Below are 11500 nucleotides of genomic sequence, written 5' to 3'. Positions count from 1 at the left end.
TTTTGACAAAATAAATTGTAATATGTAAATAAAGTAATAGGTACGTAAATATATTTAAAAATAATGCGTGTGAGTGTGATAATTAGACATTTTGATACTATAATGGCTTAAGATTTTACTTTAAGTTGCGTTTTTAGTACAAAAATAACCTTAAAAAATATCATTTTCAATTTCGATTTTCACAAAAACTACGCATTTTTGATGGAAAAGAAAAGCAGTTTGTTAAGAAAATCCACTACCAGCTATCGATTAAACAACACAAAATAATGAAATTCGGGGACATCGAATGTAATATGCAGCCAAAACTCCAACATAACTTTTAGAAAGAATGCAACACGAAACACTTTAAAATTAGGTACAAAAAACCACTTGAGAAATAAACATAAGTCAAACGAACCACAGACAAGCGTCCTTTTTTTTCAGTGACGCTAGAATTATTTTGATTTTAAAGAATTTATCAGTGTAAAATTGCAATTTTAGTTTAATTCCACCCACGGTACAATACTAAAGTGTTATTATGTCTTCAAAATGTGTTAAATTGCCGCATTTTAAAGATAATAACAATGTCGATAAATTCAAATCTATAAGATCCCTTCACTAGGCAAGTGAGTTTCGAAGTGAGACTCACTTCGCTTCGCCTCTGCTGAGCGGATGTTTACAGAATGCGAAACCAAAAACTCGAACGTTCGAAAGTGAAGTGAGTCGACTCACTCAGGTGAGATGCGAGTTCGGGCGCGTTTTTTACAGAATAGCCTAGCTGCTACGTCCGTACAATACGTTCCCGTGAGAAACGTCGACGCAGCAATGTCTTGGGGATCCGTTGGCGTAACTCCTCCCCCCGAAGACCAGCAACTATTTGAGCACGGTGTGATAAAATGTTGCTGGAAACTGTGGTCCTGGCGAAGATTCGGTACAATTTTGACTGTCTTGATCTTCCGTCTTTGTATTAGGGTCGTCTTGATTCTTCCAGCACGTAACGTTCTTATAACGGATTACTTTGTAAGTTGCGAAAAGTAGCAAAGTGCCCAAAAGGAATGTATAAATTGGGACAGTGGTATGGTATATCGTCGATGTATTCTTTTCTAGTTCAATCGGTGCTTGCATCAGTACCTTAGTATGAATCTTATGCAGATCTTCCAAATTTATTGAATTCAACTTTACATGATTTTCAGGGCTGTGGTTGAAGTGTATTTCATTTAAGTCGATATTACTTATTTTCAGTGGTTGTCCTCGAATTCTATCTTGAACGTTATTGACTTTAAATTTATCTGATTCCAGGATACAAATATCCCGTTTGATAAAATATGCTAAATTTGCCCAAATCCTTAGCATAATGACAGAAAATGTAGATGATATATTGCAAGAATTGGTTAGAATTGAAAATACATTAGCTTTCATTCGTACGTCCTCAACACATCATTCTATGTTAAGTTCAAATGTGTTAAAGGATATATTAATAAAATTAAATACTATATATGGTAAGGATAGAATTTTAGAGTTAGAATTAAGACAATATTACGATATAATAAAACCAGGATATTATTTTAATGGAAAAAAGATTATAATTGTTCTTAAATTTCCGATAGTGTCTAAGGATTCATTTACTTAAGCTTCACAATATCTTTTTTGACTGATATGCTCTAGAGACCTAGAGTGTCATGAGACAAGTGGTGTGATGACTGGTACTTAAAACCTACTGAGTTATTTTTTTAGTTGTCCTACTGTTGTACTGGTCCAATTTTTTTAATTCTTTCGTTGTTGGAAAGCTACACTATCCATAAGTATAATACACTATGTTTGTTCAATAAATGCTTTTAATAAAAAAAATACTAAAAGTTTTACAATTTACCAAACATTGAGTCCATGTTTCTGTAGCAATCTATTTATTATTACTTGGGACCATATCCAATGTTATAAGTAACATTTTTATCTCTTTCAGGCAGACCATCCATCTCAATTTGCCTTAATTGACATATCAAATACTACTGATCAACCATCATGCTCAGGTTATCCACATCCACAAGATGCCAAGGATCTTGAATTGGTAAGAGCAGTTCTTGAATAGAAAACCTATATGAAATAATTCTTGTTTAAGGTGGATGTTCCGACCGTCCCTCCATACATTTTTGATGACGACTAAACACTTAACACAGACACTATTTCTTTAAAACTAATCATTTTATCACTTCTCTACAATGAAATGTGTCCGCGTTCGACCTTTTTAATCAATAACTTACATTATTTACTTAGAAAAACAACAGTGAAATACCGGCAAAATTTGACACTTCTACAGTAGTGTGCGTGACTTTTGCCAAGCGAAACACGACATAAAGCACGACATCTAGCGCGTCAATGTCTAAACGAATGGCGATGTTTAGACATTGACGCGCTAGATGTCGTGCATTCGCGTCCGTTATCTTATACATAATTCGCATAATTCTAATAAATCAAAGTTCTATGTGTAATAATTGAGTAATTTCATTTCCAATCGTTCAAAGAAAATAACAATAAAATAAAATAAAACTAATGACCTTAGAAACTATGTTTTTTTTTTGTAAACAATTTATTACTCATTATTGTTCGTCCGTCGTAGGTCTGTAAACTGTATTGTACACTGAAGGTAAATGGTACTGTAGGTACTTTAGTTCGGCGTCGTCGTCGGCTTGATATAAAATTACATTCTTGATTTCATTGACACGCGCTATGATTTGCGCGCGGAATTTCTTGTGTTGTGAATTTATTTTTGTATGCTATGCATTTTTTGATTCAAATTGCAATATTTCTCTAGTATGCATTTGAGACTATATTGTAAATTTTGTGATGTGTGGTGTGCGTGGAGAGAAATAAATAAATAATTAAATTAATATAATTAATTAATAATAAAATAATTAAATATGATATTCTTTATAGTTTTTAAAGACACGTGTGACCTAAATTCCTTAGTGATATCTGATAGGAGTCACATTATATTTATATATAGGTATAAGTACTCACCTATACCTAATACCTACATTACATCTCTCTCCTTTTTTTAAAAAAAAAAATATCTAATACATTTTTTTTTATATGTATATGATACGGTATTGTTCTATTTTTATGAACTATATTTTCTTTACCATTTTGTAATATTTTTACATTGAAATCCATATCACTTATTACTTTGTATGGTCCCATATAAACTTGATCCAACTTTTCTCTATTTTCTTTTTTAACAAGTAATAGATCTCCCTCTTTATAGTTTATTGAATTTGTTGTTTTATCATAATTGATTTTTCTGCGTAATTTGGACTGTATTAAATTTTCTCTTGCTTCTTGCTGGGATTTTTGTAGCCTGTATTTTAATTCAATAGGGTAGTTATCAAAATTGTAAATTGGATCAATTTTATTTACAAGATTACTTGGTATACCACACAATTTACCAAATACAAGTTCATAAGGTGTATATTGTGTTTCACTATGAACCGTTGTATTATATCCAAAACACCAATATTGTAACCAAGAGCTCCAATTTTGAGTTTGGTTGTTAGTTTGAATCCTTAGAAACGCTCCCAATGTTTTGTGCGAGTTTTCTAAAGAACCAATACTTTCGTGGTGATATGCTGTTGATTGTATTTGCTTTACTTCTAACAATCTACAAACATCTTTCATAGTTGCTGAAATGAACTCAGTACCTCTGTCAGTTGCAATCGTCTGCGGAATACCGTAACGTAAAATAAAATTATCAACGAAAGCACGAGCTACTGTGTCTGTTTCCTTATTTGGTATTGGGTATGCTTCCACGTATTTCGTCAACTCACATTGTAGTGTTAGTATATAGGCATTTCCATTAACATCTCGTGTTATTGGACCAACTGTATCAAGAAATATTTTTTCAAAAGCTGAAGATGCAGTGCTAGTAATGCACATAGGTTGCTTCACTTGCTTATGAAATTTCTGCTTTTGACATTGCTCACACTTATTCACAAAGTTAGTTATGTCATTGTCCATATTTGTCCAGTAGTAACGTTTCTTTATGTTATTCGTCATTCTTCTTATACCAGCATGTCCACTGCTTGGTAATATATGAAAATCATTTAGTATGACCTTTTTGTCATCCATATTTTCTATTTTTACTACACCTTTTATTATGCATATCCGTGGTCCTTGCCACTTATTTATATTTTTTACTTCCTGAGCTAGCTCTTTTATTAATTTTTCATTTCTTTCATTTTCTATTATGCATAATTCTTGAATATTTTCTTTGTTACAGAATTGTTCTAATTCTCTCACTGCGAAAGCTCGTTTCAACCATGATCTAGAATTAGGATTCATTGTAACCATATTCCTTGAAGGTGTATACATAAATGTTTTTTCTTTACTATGGACATTTTCTGAACATGTCTCGTTCTTCGTATATTCGTTAGTCTCAAAATTGAATTCTATCGAATTTTTTGTCCGTTTAAGTATTTCTACGACTCTTGGGTGATCAGTCCAATCGTCAGCTTTTTCATCGTTATCCTTCTTCTTATTTTCCGTTTCATCCATCATTTTTCTTTGTCTTCTAGTCATAACCATGAGGCAATTGACTTTATTATTAATAGACTTTAGGTCGTCCGTTGTTAATACTATACGAGATAAAGCGTCTGCAGCGACATTATCTTTTCCTCGCGTGTATTCTATTACAAAATCGTATTCTTCTAAACATAGCCTGAATTTGGTAAGTCGACTCGATGGGTCTTTCATGTTGAATAAGTATATCAATGGTCTATGATCTGTACAAATTTTGAACTTTCTTCCATAAATGTATGGTCGAAAATATTTGATAGCCCACACAATTGCTAAAAGTTCCTTTTCTATCACAGGATAGTTTCTTTCAGCTTTGTTTAAAGTACGACTGGCATATGCTACTGGTCTTTTGTCTTGATTTGATAAAACAGCTCCAATCGCTAACCCTGAAGCGTCTGTATGAATAATGAACTCATTACTTTCTTCAAAATTTGGATATTGCAATAAAGGCGGGTTACATAGTGTATGTTTTAAAGTTTCAAAAGAATTTTGACAATCTGTAGTCCAATTGAAGTTAACATTTTTTCTGGTTAAATTATTTAAACTTGCTGTAATGTTTGCAAAATTTGGTATGAACTTTCTATAATAATTGGCAAACGCAACAAACCTTTTGACTTCATCTGCGTTTTTAGGAGTTGGATAATTTTGCATGACTTTAATCTTTTCTGGATCTGGTCTTATACCTTCTGGTGTAACGATGTGACCTAGGTACAAAAGATCTTTTTTCAAAAAATTACATTTTAATGGGTTTAATTTCATATTTACTTTTCTTAAACGTGAGAATACATCAATAAGATTTTTATTATGCTGATTTAAATTTCTTCCCATCACAATAATATCATCCAGGTAGACTATGCATTTTTCATAATTTAATCCTGATAATGCAATTGTCATCGCTCTACTGAATGCGCTAGGGCTTGTTTTTAGACCCATTGGTAAACGTTTCATTTGATAATGTTTATCAGCTACGAATGCTGTATATTTTCGGCTTTCTGCATCTAATTTCATTTGATAATAGCCCTGATTGAGATCTAAGTGACTAAAATACATAGCTCCTGATAAAGAGTCCAATATTTCGGTAATATTTGGCAATGGGAATTTATCGTCTTTGATACAATCATTTAGTTTTCTGTAATCTAGTACAACTCTCCATTTCTTTTCACCATTTGCTCCTATTTTCTTAGGCACTATCAGTAATGGGCTGGACCATTCTGAAGTTGATTCCTCGATAATATCGTTGTCTATCATTTCCTGTATTTGTTTACTAATTTCCGCTTTCTGTGAATGAGGTAGTCTGTAAGGTTTAGAGTAAACTGGATTGGTATTTTCTTTTAGGTGTATTTTCTGTTCGTATAAATTGCAAGTGTTCAGTCGATCACCCGACAAGTGGAATATATCTGCAAACTTAGCACATATACTTGCAATACTTTTCTGTTCTTCTGCGTTCATGTTTTCTAGTTTCAGTAAATCGAATAACCTTTTAACTCTTTCTCCATTGTTTGTTACTTCTTCAAATGTGAAGCACTCAAACTCGTCTAAAGGTATTATCTCTGGTGTGAAACAATGTAAAACTACTTCTGTTTCCCTAGTATTCATAATATGTATCGATATTTTTCCATTTCTGGCTTTATTCAAAGTATTAGCTATGAATACTCCATCACACACCTCTTTTGAAGTTATTACACAGTTGCTAGTATGGTTCGTTTTTATATTAATTATTTTTTCACATCTGGGTGGCAGTTTTATGCTTGTTGTGTTTATATCTTCTGTTGAAAACATGTCTATTGGTATTGTTGTATACTTTGAATCTGTTTGAAGCGTTAATGTTTGGTTTTCAAAATTTAGTAATGATTTGTATCTCGACAAAAAGTCTTGCCCGAGTATACCGTCAATGTTTAATGGTACCTAATGTTTTAAATATATGAAATTTATGTTCAAATTTTTCATTTTTATATTTCAATGTTAATTTTGTATATCTGTCTGAGGTTATTTTTCCACCAATGCCCTTAATTTGTGTTGTTTTTTGGGTAACTTTGTGTTTAGTATGTTGTATAGCAATATCTTTAATTATAGATAAGGATGCTCCAGTGTCTAATAGAAAATTTAGTTTTTTATGATTTATATAAAATTTTACTGAATTCATGTTGTTATAACTTAATACGTATTCATTATTGTCGAAAAAACCACTTCGGTATCGAGCTTTGCTCATCTTCGTCCTCTTCGTTTTGCGAACTTTGGGCCAAATTTACCTGCTGATGCTGGTTTCTGTTTTTATGAGTATATGGTTGAGTACTACGGGTATTTGATTTATTCCTTCCGTTTGTTTTACCTCGACCTCTTTGAAAATTCCCTTGATTCCTACCACATGAATAGTTGGTGAATGTATTCTTAAATTGTGTTTTTGGTGACCTTGAATTAGTATAGGAATATGATTTTCCACAGTGTTTAGATCCTTGGAGTCCCCGATGATAGGGTCTTCCTTTTGCAAAGAATACTTGGTTAGATGATGGAGAAGTCATCGTTACTTCCTCATCCTTTGCGCCTTGAATAGCGTCCTTTAACGAATTGTAATTTCGTGCAGCTATAACAGTTTTCAATCTGTCATTCCGTAGACCATCGGCGAATTTATGTATTGCCTGTTTTTCATTTATGGATTTCAGAATACTGAACGTGTCTGAATTTCCTTTTGATTGTGAGATGGTAAGGTTAACAAACAGTTGCTCGAGCTCTGTTCCAAATTTATCTATCGACCGATTTCCTTGATAACAATTTAATAATTTTTTCTGCAAGGCGATTTCTGACTTAGTAGTTAGGAGGTGCTTTTTCATGTCACTAACCATTTCTTCTACGCTACTATAGGTATCTTTTAATCTTAATTTAGCGTTTCGTGACAACCGTGTCTTGCAAACAAATTGAATAAGATTTGTAATACTTTCTTATGAAATCATTGTCACATATAATTCAATAGCATCTATTAACTGCAGAGTGACATTTTCTGTGTCGTCCATTACGGGCAACAGAGAAACTGCCGTTTTTAACTCAAATTCTGGTTTTGTCGACATGATTGTCATAAGATTTTTGATTTTATCAAAAAGACTATCTATTTCTAATGTTACACTTAATTCTTCTACTTTAATTTCTACCACTTGTATATAGTTTTTATACTCCTTATATACTTGTTTAGCTACTTCGTATTTTTCGAATGCTGTTTCACTTTTAAGACGTTTAATTCCAAACTTAACTAAATATTGCTTAATTTCTAGCAAATCATTTAAATATTTTTGTAATATTATATTAGACATTTATGTTTATATATTTATATATATATATATTTTTTTAAACATAAGTTTAATTAATATGTTAATTATATTTCTACATAAAGGATAAACGTGATTAAATAAAAATAGATTAGAGAGAAAGGAAAAATTGCCACTTACTTAAGTATACTGCGAGTCACTGCACACACTAATTGCCACTTTTGAACTGGGTTTTCAAGTTCTGTTTTACTTTTTATGTCCCTTTAAACCGAGGCGCGACGTGACTTCAAAACTATTTCTGTAGCTTGCCGCTGTATCTTCTTTGTAAGTCGCTTGTGCATCTTCTTGTAAACAGAATACGCAAATATTATTCCACAAATGACTGCTATTACCACGATCAAATTGAACATAGTTTCTGATTTTTCCCAGGGTGCGATGTTGTTTGGTGCGTAGTTGTTCTGTCCGCTCTGTGTTATAAATACTTCTTCTTTTTCGACTTCTTTAGATTGCTGCTTGCCCATTTTGTCTTTACCAATCTGCGTATGTAGAATCTCTTTCCCAACTTATTTTGTATAAAAATAACACGCTACCGCTATAAACTTCTTCAATCTTTGCAATAGCTCTCGTTCCGTCGGGGAAGTCCACATCCAAGCTGCATTCTAATGATATTTTTTGCATTAGGCTTATTTTTGTAGGGGATGTATTTTGATTAATGTGACCCTCTACGTAAGCCTCTATTTTGTCACGATGTTGGTCTTGAATTAAGCGAATGGCTTGAAATTTAACTTCGTATATCTGGCATACTATTAATAGTCTGCTTTTAATAAAATCGATATATGAAAAGACTTCCATCTTTGCAAGTACGTCCGATTATCGGTGCGACTGGCGTAATTCTCCATAATAATTTATTATGAAGCCTTCGGCTCTCCGTATGAAGATGAAACTCCGATTTCGGTGCCAAATACGGAACGTAATTCTAGAACACTGTTATCCGACGCGCCCGCGCTGGCAGGGTCGCCATGTGATGTGTGGTGTGCGTGGAGAGAAATAAAACGATTGATGGTTGGTTATACACTGACTTTTATTAGAGAAATTACCCCTTTTTATATTAAAATGTAAATAGGTACTTAAACTAAATATCTATCCGATTACAGGCGTCGGATTGCTAGTCTCTAGTTACTAATTAAGGAAAAATAATATGATATTCCAGTAACAATTAAAATAATTAAATATGATATTCTTTATAGTTTTTAAAGACACGTGTGACCTAAATTCCTTAGTGATATCTGATAGGAGTCACATTATATTTATATATAGGTATAAGTACTCACCTATACCTAATACCTACATTACAATTGTAATAATTGATCGTGGGTATAGTAATTAATTATTCTAATAACGCAATTAGTAATATGTATATGTATTTTCGGTGGGATTCAAAACAAAAAATTGGCCCGTGATTTTTATGAAATTTCACCACATTGCAAATCACATCAATCATAGTTCATACACATGTATGACGAAAGTGATTAGTATTGTGGCTAACATTGACTCATCAGTTCATCACTGAAACCAGTGATAAATCAGTACCTATATCATATTGTGTTTGAATATTTTTAAACAATGATATAAGTATACAATTATTATAAATCGATAAACTATCAAAGTAATCACAAACTTGCAAACATTGGTAAAATATGCTTTAGCGAATTTTCAGACAGACACACAATTTTATTACTTAGTTTGTTTTAGCAAAGTAGGTACCTACTCTGTTTACGTCACGCGTCGGCCGTCGCGTCGTCGAAAACGGTGCACCCAGAAACAAACATACCTAATTACCTAATTCAGTTACAATCCTTCTTTTGTTCCAATACGATTTTTTTTCCTGATAGCTAATAGCAAAACCATATGTTACTTTGTTTTCGTAAATATGTTTTTCACCTTCCTGGTTATTTTCACATAATGAAATATAATAAAATAATAAATAGTGTATTAGATTTGTTATTGTATCTTGTATACGAATTATTCTTACTTGTTGGTTATGAAATGTTCAAATACCTATTGAAATAATTTACTGTTACAAATCATTAGTGTTATTAGTTTTGAGTGAATAGGCATGGATCAGAAATTCAGAATATTATATGCTGCTAACTACTCAAATACATACATGTTTTGATAAAAAAAAACAATAGTGTACAGTGAAATTAGTCTCGAGAAATTTTTGCATATGTAGTGGTGTGTATATTACTCAGATCTTAGAGCGCGTTTCCATTATATCGTTCTAGCCTATACAAAAATGTTTCGATATCCTAACATTACTATTTAATTTTATACTTATCCCTAGCAATACTCTGATTTATGTTTTAAAGAAAATGGTTTTGACTTTATAAAAAATATAATATATCATTCAATTTTACGTCCTTGAGCCAATGACAAGGCGAATACCGTGAAACAATAAAATATCTTGTTCATAATAATTTGTTTCGTAATTAATATTTGACCATAATAATTACGAAACAAAACAAATAAATAAATCGTCACTTGATAGTGGAAAGTGGAAACACGCACAAAACCAGAATAAACCAGTTTACGCTGTCCGCAGGTGCCTCGTGCAGTCCGGCGTCAGTCGCTTGGTACCGTTAGAACATAAAGCACACATTTCATTCGAAAATTATAATTATTACGTAGTTTAATTGTTAAATTTTGTATTTGTTGATTGTTGTTATTGTTTGTTATTGTTGTTATTGTTTGTTATTAAAGTGAAACTTTTATTACATCGTCTCAAACTTTTTGGTCTGTGTAGCGCATGTCGCGTGTATCGCGGCTGCCGAGTAGGTATACCTACTCGGCAGCCGACCGTCACGCGACATGCGCTACACAAAGCAGTGTTCGGAACCGTTCGAACAGTTTCACTTTTACCGTGGTTTACATTTTTGGCCGGAGAACACCTAATTCATACACGTCTTCACTGAAGTAAAAATCGGCACTGCTTGTAATGTTTGGAACTAATAAAATATTAATAATACTAATATTATATACTTGAATAAAAACTAAAAATAAAATGTTGTTTTTTTTTATTTGCTGACCATACACTACTACAAACGCAAAAATTTCTCCAAGCTAATTTACCTGTAATGTAATAAAATAAAACTGCGTTTTATTGTAATCAATTTTGACATTATTTATTTTCCAAAATTAATGATGAATAAAATAGTTTACGCCAACAAATATGTATAACTTTTATTTTTATAACAATCGTTCATACCGTAGCAGGTAGCGTTTTGAATCTCACGCAACGTTGCCGCATCGCATGACAGCAGCAATTGCGACGTTGCCATTCCTTTAGTATAAACAAACACTATGGATACCTACGCGTAGGTACGCTCGCGAATGCAAATTCGGTGATTTACTAATTATTGATAATCATTGAATTCGTTTTGAAATAGCCTGTACTTTGTAATTTTTAGTGTTATAGACATTTATAAAATGTGGTGCTCATTTTTTTTTGTAATAAATTATCCCGCTACGCTATTGTATTTTCGTTGTTTTATTTCAAGTGAACACCCATACAATTTTGTCACGAGCCGCCTCTGGCCTCTGGGTGAAATCAACCAGTCAAATGATTTTTGTTCTAATTGTATTTTGGTAGTAGTTTGTTTAGAATTTACATTACCATTGTTTAATTTTTATTTTGTATT

Source organism: Colias philodice, chromosome 32 (assembly GCF_061535455.1).
Source record: "Colias philodice isolate Cphi_HAF_F1 chromosome 32, ilColPhil1 Martin Lab GWU primary, whole genome shotgun sequence".
In the NCBI taxonomy this organism is placed as follows: Eukaryota; Metazoa; Arthropoda; class Insecta; order Lepidoptera; family Pieridae; genus Colias; species Colias philodice.
This window is presented reverse-complemented; position numbering follows the sequence as displayed.